This window comes from Mauremys reevesii, linkage group 4 (genome assembly GCF_016161935.1).
Source record: "Mauremys reevesii isolate NIE-2019 linkage group 4, ASM1616193v1, whole genome shotgun sequence".
Lineage (NCBI taxonomy): Eukaryota > Metazoa > Chordata > Testudines > Geoemydidae > Mauremys > Mauremys reevesii.
The window spans coordinates 25,850,749-25,867,456 of record NC_052626.1 but is presented as its reverse complement, the minus strand read 5'-3'; the positions used below and the strand labels follow the sequence as shown (position 1 = coordinate 25,867,456).

The 16,708-nt window shown below is 42.5% G+C and overlaps 2 long non-coding RNA genes across 6 annotated transcripts in view; one reads left to right on the top strand and one right to left on the bottom strand.

The window, feature by feature from the left end:
* The window catches only part of LOC120405123, a 42,853-nt gene extending 40,829 nt beyond the window's left edge, over positions 1-2,024 (bottom strand). For 2 of the 5 annotated variants that reach the window (XR_005598386.1, XR_005598387.1), the window contains exons 1-2: positions 1,970-2,010; positions 470-582 (exon numbers count right to left, since the gene is read on the bottom strand). This is a non-coding gene — a long non-coding RNA (uncharacterized LOC120405123). Of the gene's footprint in view, positions 1-469; positions 583-1,969 lie in introns of all 5 variants that reach the window. The other 3 variants (XR_005598388.1, XR_005598389.1, XR_005598390.1) reach the window with 3 other exon arrangements.
* A 1,743-nt stretch (positions 2,025-3,767) lies between these two features.
* LOC120405124 lies at positions 3,768-16,260 on the top strand. Its single transcript, XR_005598391.1, has 3 exons — positions 3,768-3,817; positions 4,401-4,433; positions 16,168-16,260. It is a non-coding gene; the product is annotated as an uncharacterized LOC120405124 (long non-coding RNA).
* Positions 16,261-16,708: the final 448 nt, after the last annotated feature.

Below are 16,708 nucleotides of genomic sequence, written 5' to 3'. Positions count from 1 at the left end.
CAAAAGCAACCCTTTTGACTTGATAAAATGGTTCAGTATCAATCATATTTATTTGTTTATTCTGTTCATTTGTATATGTGCTTAAACATACAGGCTAGTCTTATGAGATATTTTTTATCATCCACAGTGATGACCCCACCAGCTATGAAGTAAGTACATGATCCACAATCTATTATACTCAATGGGAATTTCGCCACTAACTTGGATGGGCTTTGGATCAACCCCTACATTACCACCTCTCATAGGATTTCTGTCCTCACTGTTACATTATCCTTTTGGTTTATGGTTGGATCATTCACAACCTGCTTCTGGATAGGTTGCTTGAGAAGGTAGAGGTACTCAGCCCCAAAGCCCACTTTATGTAATGCTCACTTTTCTGTCTGGTTTGACTTTTCAGACACAGCATAGCACAGAGAGACCATTCTACTCTCATTTACAATGATATTCGGGCACATCCTTTTAGGGATACCTTAGTTACTTTGATTTTGTTAGAGCAGATGGGGTGTATCTCTTTTGAATGGAAAGTACTTCTCAAGAAGTAATTCTGGGAGGAAGTTCTGGCTTGCCACTTTATTCCTACCTCTTGGGGAGACAGAGAAAGAGAGAGAGACCGCTTTGTTACAGTAACTCCAGAAGCCAGAGGGGCACTTCTTTTCCAGTAATAAATAGATGTGATTCTTTTGTTTATGAGCTTCTGCTGGTCCATTATTCTAGGGACTGTGATTGCTTATGCAAACCTGTGTAGAATGCAAGGCCACTTAACAACAGACGCATTGACTTCAGTTAACTATGTGCTTAAGTGCCTATGTGGACTCTGGCCCAGATTGTTACAAGATCAATTTTGAATCCAGATCACACGTTTAGGATTTTGGGGAGCAGAAATGTTATCAAGTATTGATTTGAAAATAATAACAATTATGGGAATACTGGACAGGGGAAACAAAAGGATTAGCAAGAGGTGAACTGCAGGCTGCTCTAGTCAAATATGAATATCTTGCTATTCTTTTTTGGTAGGGGAATAGAGCAGACTGTGTTCAATGGTCTGGAGTCAACACGGTATTCAAGGAATAATCAGAGGTCAAACCCTAAGATAGTTGAGCATTTGCCAAGAACTCGCAATTCCCACTGAAGTTAATGTGAGTTGCGGATCAGCTCCTTGGGTCCAGGTATCGTTTGTTATCCTTCTACTACTTCATGGCTGTTTTTGGAAGTATCTGGAGTAAACTAAGGGGGGTTTGAACAGATAGGGAAGCTGATTTTATATTGAAGGAGGGGGCTTGGTTTTAGACAAAAGGCAGCAGGCTGAAGCTACAGGGAAAGGGAAGATGTGACAAGGAGGTTCAGGAAAAAGGCAACTCGAAGGTGCACAATTTCAACAGTGAATGTGTGTTCTAATGAATAGGTGGATATCTATAGGGATTTATCTGATCTGTGGTTCATTACTCATATTCTCTCTTCATCCATTTTGACAATAAATTTAATAACAAGCCCTCTGAATCTCTTGTACTTGTTAAAGTTTCATGCCATCATCAACATATTCTGAACTAGGACTTAAGTTAGTTTTGCCCACAGCAAATAATAGTTTCCATGTTTTCAATACCTTGGGGGAGTCTTAAAATTACTAATTGATGGTTTTTCCCTGCTTGAAATCATTACTGTACTTCGGACTTTCGAAAAGTATGGCTCAGTCAGCTAGTCATCAAGCGGGGAATTAATCTCCCTAGTGCCAACAGTAAATTCTCCAGTTCATTCAACAACCAGTTGAGCGAGCTCCTCAATATTTAACAACATCAACTATAAACAAGCAATCTCTTTGCCTATTTTATTTTCTCAGGAGAGCTTACACCTTCCCTGTCAAAATATGTACATGTACAACAGACAGTCAGTTGCTTCCCTTCTAATGATGAACTTTTTAGCATTGTAAAAGACAATGACTGTCATTGTCAGAAACACACTCAAAAAATCCTACCTGGTACACTGAGCCACAGTGCATAGAGTGTGATGGCTGCTTTGGAGCTACAAAATTCCGAAGGACTTATCTATTGTGATGTTTTTCTTTCTGGAGTGTTGGATGCATAATATCTTTAGGTAACGCCAACTATTGTATGGTATTTAATTATCTCCACTGCCATGCAGTAATCACTTTTATTGCTTTATGCTAGTCAGCATATTCTTTGCACTTTAATATACATGAGGTTGAGGGAGAAATATTTTTCACCGAAGGCTTTAGGGAAAAGTCTTTATTTATTATTTTTTGTAAAACAAACAAAAAAACCTGCTGTTATTCTTTAAAAAATTGATGAAAATGATTGCCATGGCCATATTTGTTCAAACAAACAAAAATATAGTATAATGACAACGCTATCTCTCATTTCCACATGTTACCTGGAGAAGGAAACCATTTGATCTGGAAAGCCTGTGTACTACATCAGTCCACAGGAATATCTTTTATTCATGTGTATTAAAAATATGCAAAGAGTTTGTACAACTTGGGTAGAAAAAATGTTTGACAAATAAAACAAACTTGTTCAGACAAGCATTGCAGATTTGGGGTTTCTGGGGCAAATTTTTCAAAGGGTGCCTTTCAATCCAGTTTCTGAAAATAAGCCAGAAATGTTATGTATGTAATTTTTCACATATAGACTTTTAATGCAAAGCTAATATTTTCATGTGCAACATAGATTATCCATATGGATAATTCCAAGTATAATTGGGCCCAGATTCCTGATCATATTTTCTAGGTGCCACTGTAGTAGTAAGTATGAAAAAAAAAAAGGGAACTTAGGCATGCAAATTGGGTAGTTTTCCCACCTAGCTACCAGTTTTGTGTGTGCTTATCCCGAACTTTGTGTGCAGAAGAACTTGGCTGCCAACAAGTTCTTGTGCAAAATTGTGCTTGTAAAATAGAAATTTAGATTTTAGAGGTTCCTTTGGAAAATTTTGTTGTTGATGTAAAAGCCTACTGAAACATGTCAGTTTTTCACTGGTGAAAATGTACATGTCTTAAGGTCCATTGCATCATATTGCAACTAGCTTGTTATGTTGACCATTATATAGCCATCAGTTAAAAAGTGTTCTGGGAATGATTTTTTATAGCAATACCCATTCCTCTCATGTATATAGAACAGGTTCAGCACAAATAGTACATAAACACTCCCAAAAGGTATTATTTAGAATATCCAAAGAGATAATATAGGTTTCTCAAAACCCACTGATCCCTTTTTGGTTGCTCTGAATGAGCATTCTGCTTGAGGCTAACTTCTGACATGTATGTCAGATCATCAGCTGATGTGAATCTGTATAGCTTCATTGAATAGATAGAGGGGATGATTAGTGCACTACGCTAGGACTTTGGAGACCTGGCTTCAAGCCCTGGCTTAAGTCCTTGCTTAGACATTGTGTGCATGTGGGTAAGTTACTCTGCCACTCTGTGACTCAGTTCCCCATTTGTAAAATAGGAACCACAAGGCTGCTCTGAGGATAAATATGTTTAAGAAGATGAGATGCTCAGATACTCTGGTAACAAGGTCCATAACACATATAGATAGAATTCAGTGGGACTATGCTGATGTACACCAGCAGAAGATCTGTCTCATCCTATAGATTACTGTTATGCTGTATTAATTTGCTTGAGTGTGACATTTAAATCAAACATGAATTACAAAAAACAAAAGACTCCTCCACTTCTAGCCTTCTCTTCTGTTTTGGTTAAACCAGGAAAGGTTTAATCTTCTTTTTCTTTTGCAAAGGAAATCGCACTCATTGCTCGGCAATCTTGAACCCTTCATGAATCTTTGAGAAAAAACTTACCCTAAAGGTACAGTTCATAGTATGCCTAGGGATGATACTTAACACCTTCAGTGCATAAAGCATAGAGAAGTAGAGGGTTTTAAATGGTTGTTATTATTTATTTATTATATAATGTGCTAGGTCTTGTACAGACATATGGAAAAACACAGTCCCTACCCCAAGGTACTTACAACTGAAAAAGACCAAAAACAGACAAGGTGCTGGGATGAGCTGTTACTAATTCCCAGCTACGTGATTGGGGTGATGACTGGCCTATGTCTTGTTAACTACAATCTTTTTTTTTTTTACACGTATAAATCGTCATCAGATTTCCCTCTACTTGGCCATTGTTATTTCTATTTTAAAATGTTGCTATTTATTTAGTTATTTTAACCGGTGCTGTTTGATAAGCTTTCTCTTTTCTATTTATTTTCATACCATTGACCTAGACAGCTATGGGCTACTGGGAAAGAGAATGTTAAGATTACAAAGTTAGGCATTAGGAAATGCCAAAATTCAGGCTGACTGTGCAACCCTAGTTGAGCCTCCCTTGTGCGTACACATATGGCACAGTCTTTAATTACATTGATCACATCCTATTTTTTCCACAGGACCTCCTTCTCTTGCAGAGTTTAAAGTATTCAGTGAGTAGCTATTTAGTATTTCTTTCTTATCCTCATCATAGAATCATAGAATATCAGGGTTGGAAGGGACCTGCTCAAAGCAGGACCAATTCCCAACTAAATCATCCTAGCCAGGGCTTTGTCAAGCCTGACCTTAAAAACCTCCAAGGAAGGAGATTCCACCACGTCCCTAGGTAACCCGTTCCAGTGCTTCACCACTCTCCCAGTGAAAAAGTTATTCCTAATATCCAACCTAAACCTCCCCCACTGCAACTTGAGATCATTACTCCTTGTTCTGTCATCAGGTATCACTGAGAACAGTCTAGATCCATCCTCTTTGGAACCCCCTTTCAGGTAGTTGAAAGCAGCTATCAAATCCCCACTCATTCTTCTCTTCTGCAGACTAAACAATCTCAGTTCCCTCAGCCTCTCCTCATAAGTCATGTGTTCCAGCCCCCTAATCATTTTTGTTGCCCTCCGCTGAACTCTTTCCAATTTTTCCACATCCTTCCTGTAGTGTGGGGCCCAAAACTGGACACAGTACTCCAAATGAGGCTTCACCAGTGCTGAGTAGAGGGGAATGATCACATCCCTCGATCTGCTGGAAATGCCCCTACTTATACAACCCAAAATGCCATTAGCCTTCTTGGCAACAAGGGCACACTGTTGACTCATATCCAGCTTCTCATCCACTGTAACCCCTAGGTCCTTTTCTGCAGAACTGCTTCCTAGCCATTCAGTCCCTAGTCTGTAACAGTGAATGGGATTCTTCCATCCTAAGTACAGGACTCTGCACTTGTCCTTGTTGAACCTCATCAGGTTTCTCTTGGCCCAGTCCTCTAATTTATCTAGGTCCCTCTGTATCCTATCCCTACCCTCCAGCATATCTACCACTCCTCCAAGTTTAGTGTCATCTGAAAACTTGCTGAGAGTGCAGTCCATGCCACCCTCCAGATCATTAATGAAGATATTGAACAAATCCGGCCCCAGGACTGACCCTTGGGGCACTCCACTTGAAACCGGCTGCCAACTAGACATGGAGCCGTTGATCACTACCCGTTGAGCCCGACAATCTAGCCAGCTTTCTATCCACCTTATAGTCCATTCATCCAGCCCATACTTCTTTAACTTGCCGGCAAGAATACTGTGGGAGACCGTATCAAAAGCTTTGCTAAAGTCAAGGAATAACACATCTACTGCTTTCCCCTCATCCACAGACCCAGTTATCTCCTCATAGAAGGCAATTAGGTTGGTCAGGCGTGACTTGCCCTTGGTGAATCCGTGCTGACTGTTCCTGATCATTTTCCTCTCCTCTAACTGCTTCAGAATTGATTCCTTGAGGACCTGCTCCATGATTTTTCCAGGGCCTGTCTGGCCTGTAGTTCCCCGGAGTTCCTCATCATTCAATGTGTGGCCCCATGCAATATTCACTGCGCACCACACAAACCCTGCACAGAATACAGAAGTATTAATTTCCTTGTGGGCTTTTTTATGGTGCTCTCATTGTACTAGCGAAGTGTTTTACACACATGACTGAACTGATCTTCAGAACACTGCTGTGAGGTGAAGTGGTATTCTTATCCCCATTTTACACTTTGGGAACTGAGGCACAAAGACTATAGCCACACACTTGTCAAAAGTGTCTACTATTTTGGGTGTCCAATATGAGAAGCCTATGACCTGATTTTTCAGAGGACTTAGAATATATAAATGGCTACATAATGCTGAGCAATCTCCTGTTGGCCTCAGCTGCAGTTATGAATGCTCAGGACTTCTGCAAATCACAACCCAAGTATCTCAAATTGAGTATCCAAAACAATACTGTGATGGGGATGGAGACACATACTTTGCTGGTGGGTTTCACGGGATTAATAGATTCTATTCCAGTTTCTGGAGGGAAGTGTGCCATAATGGTTAGACCCCGCTGCCTGTGTCCCCCCAACCTCTCCCTGGAACCCCCTGCTGTTAGCCCCAATGGCTTCTGTCCATCCCTATCCAGCCCAATTCCTGCCACTGATACCACTGCTTCTATTCCCCCCTCCCTCAGCCAACCCAACTCCAGCCCCCGGCCCCAGTCCCTGCACATAGTTTCCCTCCCATCTGCTTCTATCCTCCCTTCCATGGCTTCTGCCCATCCTCCCCCCTTCTTCTTGTCCTATCCCCTTTCCCCCATTCTTGTTCCTATCCCCTCCCTCCCAGTCTTCGGTCTCTCTCTGCTCCTGCCTCTGTTTCCCACTTCCTGGCTTCTGCTCCTATTGTCCCCTCTGCCCAAACTCCTGCCTTTGTCCTCCCAGACTGCATCTCTTCCTCTCACCCTTCTATATTCCATTCAGGTGCCTTCCTCTTTCTGCTCCATGCTGCCTGTACACCATTAGCAACAGCACTGAGAGCACAGGAGAGACAGTCTCCCTGCTCTCTGTTCTTGTGCTTGGCACCCCACCAGGAGCAATTGCAGGGAAAATCCAATTCAGATCCTGCAATCCTGGGATCAAGCAATCACTTCCTTGGGATGGCATGTGTGCAGTCCAGTCAGCATGTAGGACTTGTGAGGAGCATGCTCAGTACAAATGGAATCTTCAGAGAATTTAGCTGCCAAATTCTTTAACAAATCTCCACTGAGAATGAGTGAATTGAGATTTTTCAAAGGCTCGTTCTTGACCAAATTTGGACAAATTGTGACCAGAATGGTATCTCTCTGAATCTCTGAATTCTATTTTAAGAGAAAGTTCACCTCTATTTGAGCTTTGATTTTAAAAAAAGGAACAGATCCCATGCGATGCACCCCTACTTCGGGGTCTACAATTAGAATGAGTTGCTGGAACTGTATATATAAATTTAAAAACTCTCCATTCGTGCCAGGGACTAAGTCTTCAGCCCTCACTCATGCAAGTCTTGCCGTTGTTTAGTTTCACTACTCAAATAAAGGCTGCAAAATCAGGTCCTAGGCTACCCCAGCCTCATATTGTCAGAACAAAGGAAAGTGTGACGGAAAGTGTGAAGGAAAGACTTCATCTCCAGTTCCTGTTGCCCGTGGTTATTGTAATATCAAACATTCAGAGTGGCCAGTTAACCTGTTTGAGCATGTCGACAGAATATTATAATCTCAAAATATCCCTTGTCATAAATCACAGAGGAATAAGGAATAGGTTAGCCTTCTCTTTCGGTGGGAAAAACCTACTTCTATTTTTAAACAATAGAATGATTTTGATACATCTTTTAACTAACCAAAAGTAACATCCTGACAATTTTAATAGGCTAATTATACACTGATGGTCATCTAGGAATGTGCTCATTTTCAGGTCTTTATGTCCTGACAACTGTAAGAGTTATCAACTGGAAAATTGGCACACAAACACAGAATTTCAATCACTAACCCCCTGCAGGATTGGATTTGACTATTTTCATAGTCAAACAACGGTGCAGGGGAAGATGAAAGATTTTTGATCCTCCAGGTCCTGGGCCCATCATTGTCCTGATTAGTTTTGCAAAAGTCAAAACAGTTCCCAATATACTAATATGCACAATCAGAGCCCTCTGAATCTCTGGCATTAAAAGTAATTCACAGAGTTTTGTACTAACCTTTGTTTCAGTTTCGATTTGCGAGAGTTTGCAATGTCTCTGTGAGATACTGGTATAGAGTCCCGAATCCCCTTGCCAAAGCATGGAAAACAAGAGCATCTGTCACAACATCCCACAGGTAGCACCCTAGGAGTTAGCTGCCTGTATCATCTGTGCATTAAACCAGCCCTGACAAACAATACTGCTTTAATCCTCTTGAAAAGGCTCATGCTATGAAATTCTGTGTCTGTCCCTCTGTGTCTGCCTGAAAGCACCATGTAGGGATATGTCTAAGCCAGCGTCAAGAGTGCAGCTACACAGGAGCCACACATTGTTTTGGGGGAGGTTTCACTTTATTGTAAAACTTGTATATCCTTCACCTATGATTTCCCCATGTGGTGGGCCACCACGTCTCTTCCATCTTCACTTTGAAAAAATTAACTCAGTGATTTGTCTTTCATGACCCTTCGCCAATAGAGATCCCCTCAGAAGTCAATGTTATCCCAAAATCCCCAGGGTAATGATTAGTACCCTGTCCCTCTAGCTGACACACCCTCCCCAGCTTACTATATGGCTCACATAAGAACATAACAATGGCTATACCATGTCAGACCAACGGTCCTTCTAGACCAGGATCCTGTCTTCTCTGAGTGTGGTCGGTGCTGGGTGAGTAGAGGAATGAATGAAAAGGGCAAGATATATTATATGATGATGCATCCATCCAGTCCAAGCCAAGCTTCAGGCAGACATTTAGGGGGGGACAGAGCAGCATGGTGTTGTGCCCCTGGCCATCTTGGCTAATAGCCATTGATGGGCCTATCTTCCATTAACATACCTAATTTTTTTTAAATACAGTCATACTTTTGGCCTATACACAACTTGCTCTGGTATTGAGCTTCACAGGTTGACTGTGTGCTGTGTGAAGGAGTACTTCCTCATGTGTGTTTTAAACTTGCTCCCTATTAATTTCATTGGGTGACCCCTGGTTCGTGTGTTAAGTGAAGGGGTAACTAACATTTCCTTAATCACTTTCTCCACACCATACATGATTTTATAGACTTCTATCATATCCCCTCGTAGTTTTCTCTTTTCCAAGCTGAACAGTCCCAGTCTTTTTAATCTCTTCTCATATGGAAGCTGTTCCATACCCCTAATCATTTCTGTTGCCCTGCTCTGCACTTTTTCCAGTTCTAATACATCTTTTTTGAGTTGGGGCAACCAGAACTGCAAGCTGTATTCAAGGCTTACAGCTGGGGTTCCTGTAAAATGCACTTGATGCAGGGCCCTGCAAACCCCGGGCTGATTCTGGCAGTGTGCTGTCCTCTTTTGCATGGGCACAAGTTCTGCCCCAGCAGCTCCAGCAGAGCTTGAGTGCCCAGGAAACCAGACACTGCTGCTGTCACAAAGGAAAGGAAATCAGGATACAAGGGGAGAGCTACTTGGGGATGGAGATAGAGGTGAAGATGAGGAGAGGTGTAGAGTGAGAGTGACAGTGACAGGGGTGGGGGAGGAAAAGAAGCGGATTTCATAGGCTAGGAGGGAAATTTTGCCAGAGTAGCATAAAATGGAAAGGCATGAAGAGTTGCATACTGGGGCTCCCACTTCTAAATATCGTTAGGCCTTTGCTCTTAACCACCAGTCTCCAGTGTTTGAGATAGAGAGGTCACTGTTAAGGCTGCAAGAAAATGAGAAATGCCTCTAAATTGCATTGAACCTCTGTTAATAATAACAGTCAGATTACAGCACCAGAAGATAAAAGGACACCCAGTTGTTCATCTGTAGAACAAAGTTCTTGGACTTTTGTTTTTATGCACAAAGCTTAAAATACACTTTTAAGTTGTTTTTCAAATGAAGTCAGCCCCATTCTCCTTGGCTGCCATCACAAAACCATCACATAGCTTGGCATCTTGCAGCAAAACAGGCCATTCTTCATGAGGAGAGTGCCAGGAATGGAGGGGAAGCAGGGAAGAGCAGTATTTGCAGGTCTGGGATAAGGGCTGCTGGTAGAGCTTTCTAGGGAAGCTTATGCAACTCCAGACTAAAGTATGCTTGGCTCATAGCAGGGCTATTAGCCCCGCACATTCATAAGCATTAAAATTCACCCACAAATTTGAAGGGGGGGGGAAGGAAAGGGAAATATAATCTAACGCACTCTGATATTTTTTCATGTTACATTATCCTGCCAACAGATACCATCAATCACAGTTTTTAAGAAGCACAATGACATTCTAAATGGTCCATGAATATTACTTTAATATTGAGACTAATTCCTTGGATGAATATTAACTTTGCTTACCCCTCCCTTTTCCTTTTACCTTTGGCCAGCTTTCTCTCTCTCTCTCTCTCTTAAAATTTTCATGGCCTCTGCCATCTGAGGCCAGTGTAATTAAATTAGTGAAAGAGCAGGTAAGAGTGATATCAAAAAGTTTCTGGACATTATTTTAAATCTTGCTTGGAAAGCACTTTAAGCCGAGTCAGGAATATAAGTGACAGCAAAGCAACTTGGGAATTTTTGCTACATAGTTTCAGTAGTACGTGTACTCAGAAATTTGAGCTATAGCTTCTAAAATACAGCATTTACATGAAATATTTAGATGGTATACAATTTATGTGTGATATACACATCCATAACCAGCAACATTAACTCAATTACTTGCCTATATGAGATGTTCCCTCTTTCCTTTGTCAAATATTAACTTGACCACAATGGGCTAAATTCTCTGGCTCCCTGTTCTGCTGCACAGTGGTGAGAATTTTCTAAAATGGGAAAATTGCCCTTTTTAAAAAAAAAATGCTCACCTTAAAACAATTTAATGGATTTCATTTCAAGGGCTAGTCCTTTAAGGAACTGAGAGGAACAATAATTCCCTCCACTGCTTTAGTTACTGAATGAAATTCTATAGCCTGTCTTACGCACAAGGTCAAGATGGATGATTATAGTGGTTCCTTAGGGGTTTAAACATCTATGGGTCAGGTCTTCAGTTGCTGTCCATTGGGATAGCGCCATTGAAAGTAGAAAATTGTTGTTGTTGTTATTATTATTGTTATTTGCATGACAGGAGTGCCTAGAGGACTCAGCTGAGATTGCAGCTCTGTTGTGTTAAACACTGTAAATAAGAGACGATTCCTGCCCCAAGCAGCCTGAAATCAGAATAAATGAGGCAGACAAAGAGTGGAAGAGGAACCAGAGGCATAAGAAGGCAAAGCGCCTTTCCCACAGTCACAAACCAGGTTTGGGACCCACAAATCCACATCTCCTGAAATCTAGGTCACTATCCACTGGACAATGCTGCCTCCCTAATAAAGCTACACCACTGGTGCATCTGGCTCTGTGAATCTAATGTATGAGTCTATTACCCTTTCTAATAGGGGCGAGCAACTAAAACTCCCACTGAAGTCAACAAGGGTTGAGGGCATTCATCACATTGCAGTAATCATAAATTAGTAGCTTCATTCATATATTACAAGGCCAGAACAGGCCATTATGATCAGCTGCATAACATTGGCCGTAGGATTTCCCTGTATTCATTCCTGTTTGAACTAGAACCGAGCACCTTCTAGCACTGGCCTCAATCTCACTGCAAAATAAATTAACTTTAGATGGAAGTGAAACAAGAGAGCATTTCAGCCCCAAAAGATGATTGTTTTGGGAAGTTAGGATCTTGTCAAAAAGGGGACGTTAAAAAAGAAAACTGCTTAGCAACATTAGCTGTCGTGGACACTGTTGAGCCCCTCCCCCCATTGCACAATGTAAGCATGTATCTCAGATGGCTGTAAAATATAGCAATATACAGACAATAAGATTAGTATTAATGAGAGGTCCAACCTTTTAATTCTTTATGTCTCGAGCTAACCACAATGTGCATTAATGACAATGGAATATTTTATGAGTCATCTTTTACTATCTGTGTTCGGTTAATGCACTCATCATTCTTTCATCTAAACTTTGTTTTTTTCATACGCATGCACCTTACACATTTGCAAGTGCTCAAATAACACAGAAGCATCACTCCCCCACCCCTCAGTCCTCTTCCCTTTTACAAGCCTAGGATCTGGAAATTCATATGATCTTCAGGGGCAAAAGCAAAGCATTACGTTTTCTGACAGCTTTTGCCATTATAGCTGGGCAGAGGGGCAAATCTTGCCCATGCAGCCACGGAGGTTACACAAGTGGGACAGCTGCAAAAAAAGGTGTTCACCCCTTGTATGGCATGGAGCTCAGCTCTGTAGCTTTGCACACAGAGTGTAGAGCATGTTCTGGGACACGGACCAAGGATGTGCTTCTATGAGGAGTCAATCTTCCCTCCTCCCTCACAGAAGGCATATTTTAGAGCTGGGGTTCGCAACCTTTTTCTTGCTGAAGCCCCCCTCAACATACCATAGAAACTCCAGGTCCCAGCCAGGAGTGGGGGGCAATCAGGCCTGGGGGGGACACCCTTGGGCATAGGCATAGTTTGACTTCTATTTTGTGGGGGGGCTGGCAGGGCTCGGGCCAGCTCTGCACAGCAGGGTCCAGGGAGGGAGCGCTACCTCCAGCCCCTGACTCACCTCAGCAGGCCACCTGCCTGTCTGGGCTGTGGGGAGCTGCAACCAAAAAATATAACTCGAAGGGGATACTCTGCTCCAGAAGTCTGAAAACCGCTCAGGGTGCAGGCAGGGGGTAGCTAGGGGCTGTGTGAAGTGAGGGGTGTAGCTCAGGGTGCAGGTGGGGGTAGTCAGGGCTGTGTGCAGGCAGGGGAGTAGCTCAGGGTGCAGGCAGGAGGTAGCTAGGGCCTGTGTGCCAGGAGGGCTCCCCTTGCAGTGGCTGCTCCCCAAAGGCTCTGTCGGCCCTGGAGCCGGGTCCCCCAACCTGGGTCGCTTATACTGACTGCGTGAGCAGTCAAGGTGTGCTGGGAGCTGAGGAGAAGCTGAAACCCTGGGAACCAGCATCAGATGTGGGAATGGCACAGCTGCCTGCTCCATGGTGCCACCAGACGGAGGAGCAGCTGCCCATACTGCCTGGCTCTGGCTTCTCACCTACAACCTGGCCAGAGGACAGGGCCTGAGGGTGTGGGGGAGAGGAAGCGGTGGCGGGGGTGGAGCTGCCCCTAGACTGCCCCACTCTGAATAAGTCACTGCAGTTTGGGGAGCAACACCCTTGTGCCCCCTGCCCCAATTCTGACCATGGACTCAGGGCTTCTGCCAGCAGAGAGCACAGGGTCCAGGGCTTCAGCCCCATGTGGGGACACCGGGGCTTAGGGCACCGGGTTTCAGCCCTGCGGCCCCCTGAAAGGGCTCACGGACACCTAGGGGGCCATGGACCCCTGGTTGAGAACCACTGTTTTAGAGCTTTATGGGCTAACACAAACTCTGGGCTGAATAGTAGCAAACACTCCATGACCGCGTGGGTGGGATTCTGTTCCCTATCTCCCCATGTACTTCCCTAATGGTCCTATGCAGCTCCTGATCAGGTGGAATTCTCTCCTGGGTTGTTGTGTCCCCTTTGGGTATGTCTATACTGCAGCTACAAACGAGCCTGTCAGTGAGGGTAGACAGACTCACACTGGCAGGGTTTGAGCTAGCATGCTAAAAATAGAAGTGTGGCCTGGGAGCTCGATCCTACCTGACCCACTCTGTGTGGCCTCAGGTGTTTAGCCCAAGTCTCTTCTGGAGGCACAATGTCCACATTCTATTCTTAGCGTACTGGCTCAAGCCCCACGGGCTCAAGTCTGTCTATCCGGGCTGAGACGCTCACTTCCCGCTGCAGTGTAGACATATCCTTTCTGACTCCATATGCTGCTGGAGCAGTGTCTAGAACCTGACGCTTTATTCATGATCTGTGTTTCATGAAGAATGCGGGAAGTTGCCAGGCCCTATTGTTGTTCTCTGCCACGCACACTCCTGTTCTTTATTCAAATTCACTAACAGAAAAAATTTCAATCTTAAAAGCCTAAAGTTAGGGCCTCAAATCCATTCACAGGCACTGAAATAAATGGGCTGATTTGCAGAGCCTCTGCTCCCACTGGATTGATCAGAATAGCAGGTGCTCAGAACCTCGACCATACAAACAACAGAAGGGCTATTATAGCAGCTACACTGAACCACTCAGCAAACCTCAGGCTAAGTCTTTAAAAGTCTTTTTATTCTACTTGTAGCAAGGCTTCCCTATACTTTGTGTATTTTCTCAACTGAGAGCACCTTAGCTCATAGGAGCTTTCAGCAGTAAGGATTGCCGGGGTTTTATAATTACCGAGCTTGGTAATACAGCTATTAACTGTTGCACTGGTTTCTGGTTCTAACTGATTGTGTAATAGTCTATAAGTGCTTCATAATAAGACTTCTAGCAGTTTGTCCTACTTTTGAGGTTAACGACCAGTGAGATGATAGGAAGTGATAAGAGTACAAGTAGGTAAGAGCAGCAGCCCTGAATATCCTTCCTTTACCAGACTGTGCACTACTCCCCCTCTTACCTCCCCCATCCCCCCCTTGAGAAGAGTTTGTTATGCAAACCTGCACAATGTGGTTCACACGGTAAAGAACGGAGACAGTTAAACCTGAGGTATGTCTCCTGCTCTTACAGTTAGTTACGATGCAAACTTTCTCGAGTTGTGCCTTCGAGATAAAAATAGCAGATTCAAAGACAGAAGAGAAGAAAAAAAGCAGTTTAAAGTTTTTACCTTCAGTGCTATGAGGGACAAAAGCTTCTAGGCTGGAAGTGGCACTTTAAATGAACTGGCAACATTCCCTGTAGAAAAGGACGTGCAAAGGCCTTTTTCTTCCTAGGACAGATATCTAACAGCTTACCGGTGCTTGACTGACATGTCAGTCTTTAGCTCAGAACTTTGGTGAAAGAAAAAAAAGATGAGTATAATGAGAATTAGGTTTGCAGAAATCAAGTCCCTGCAGGGTACATATGTACCGCTTGAAAATTAAGGGCCATGTTTTTAAAACTAAGCTCCAAAATTGTGTATGCTAAATATGTGCATGTGTGAGTGAGCAGGTAACTGCAAAATTTGGGACCCAAATTAACACACAAAAATTGAACAGATACCCATTTGCATACACAATTACCCACTTTGTGTATCCAGCTGTATATGTTGCACTCACTATTACCTACTTGTGCCCATTTATGTATATTTTTAGGTGAAACTATAGTACCTACTATAGAACCTTTGTCCTTTTGCCTCTCCAAAGGCATCCATTATGTTTTCAGATTCTTCTTTCCTTAGTACAGAGATATTTTATTGTATAAAATATAAACAAAAGAAAAACACATTATATTTATGTATATACAGAGAGAGAGAAAGAGAGAGAGAGATGCACACACGCATAAGAAAGTTATTTTTGAGATGACATCACCTTAGTCTGCTTCTACCAACAGTCATTGTTACTATAGGTTCCAGAGTGGTAGCTGTGTTAGTTTGTACCAGCAAAAACAACGAGGAGTACTTGTGGCACCTTAGAGACTAACAAATTTATTTGGGCATAAGCTTTTGTGGGCTAAAACCCACTTCATCAGATGCATGGATCTGATTAAGTGGGTTTTAGCCCATGAAAGTTTATGCCCAAATAAATCTGTTAGTCTCTAAGGTGCCACAAGTACTCCTCGTTGTTTTTATTGCTACTTTCAGGTCTAAATATCTATGATGGGGTTGCCTGCGATAGCAAGAGGTCGCTTCCAGTCCTACGTTCTTATATTGTGTCCTTCACTGATCAGATATTTAAAAGCTCAATTTATAAAATATTAATGCTTCATCTCTGTACACATATTATTTATGTTCACAGCACCACACTTATCTTAACCTGCTGTTGTTATGGTCCTGACAGTTACGTAAAAAGTATGGAGCAGGCTTTAAAATGCGTTCCATGCACAAAGAGTTGACATGTATTTGCTAAAGAAATCCATAACACTTTCCAAAATACACAGGCAAATATGAGGAATTCAATAAATGGTGTTGCATTACTGATAGTTCTTAAGCCCAAATCAAGCCAATAACAAGTTTTGTGGAATAGTATATAATATTGTAGAACTGTGAAACACTGCTATCCTACCAGTATGATGAGCCCAATCTTGCAAAGCATTCATATGAGTAGACCTATTGACTTCTATCTAAACTGCCTGCCTGTTATCTTAGAGTGAAGACAACTTATAAATACCTATCATATGAACACTGTAGTGCTAGAACTTTAATGGACAGTAAACTGTCTTTAATTCCAGAGAGTGACACACACAACCGTCTGCCAGGCAACCACCAAGATCACACTCATCAAGGACTTTCCAGAAGTTAAATAACACATCTGAAAAAGAAACAAACAGAAACTCTTCTGATTTCCATAGGACAAGGGAAGATGAGGTTACTCACCCACCTGGATTTCCCTTCTGGTCATGGTGCTGACTAGGCCACCAGGTTGGCATTGCTGCAATATACTCTCATTCTCTCTGTTAGCTTCACTAGGACTGGAGCTTTTTTTTTTTTTTTTTGCAGGGGCTTCGTCGCATGCGATCAGCGCTAACAAAATTCCTGGGTTCAGATTGCTGATGGAACCCCCCACTTTATGAGAACAATTAGCTCTCTGCCATTGATTTGCTTGTTCTAGATGATAAATAAGTGATAAGTATTTGCACTTTGAGATAATTCTATGCACTATTTTTTTTGTGTTATGTTTCACTCTTGAATTAAATGTTTTTGTTTTCACTTATTGGGATATACATGGAAAAAAGAGAGAAAGAAAATCTCAGATTTCCCTTCCCAAATAAA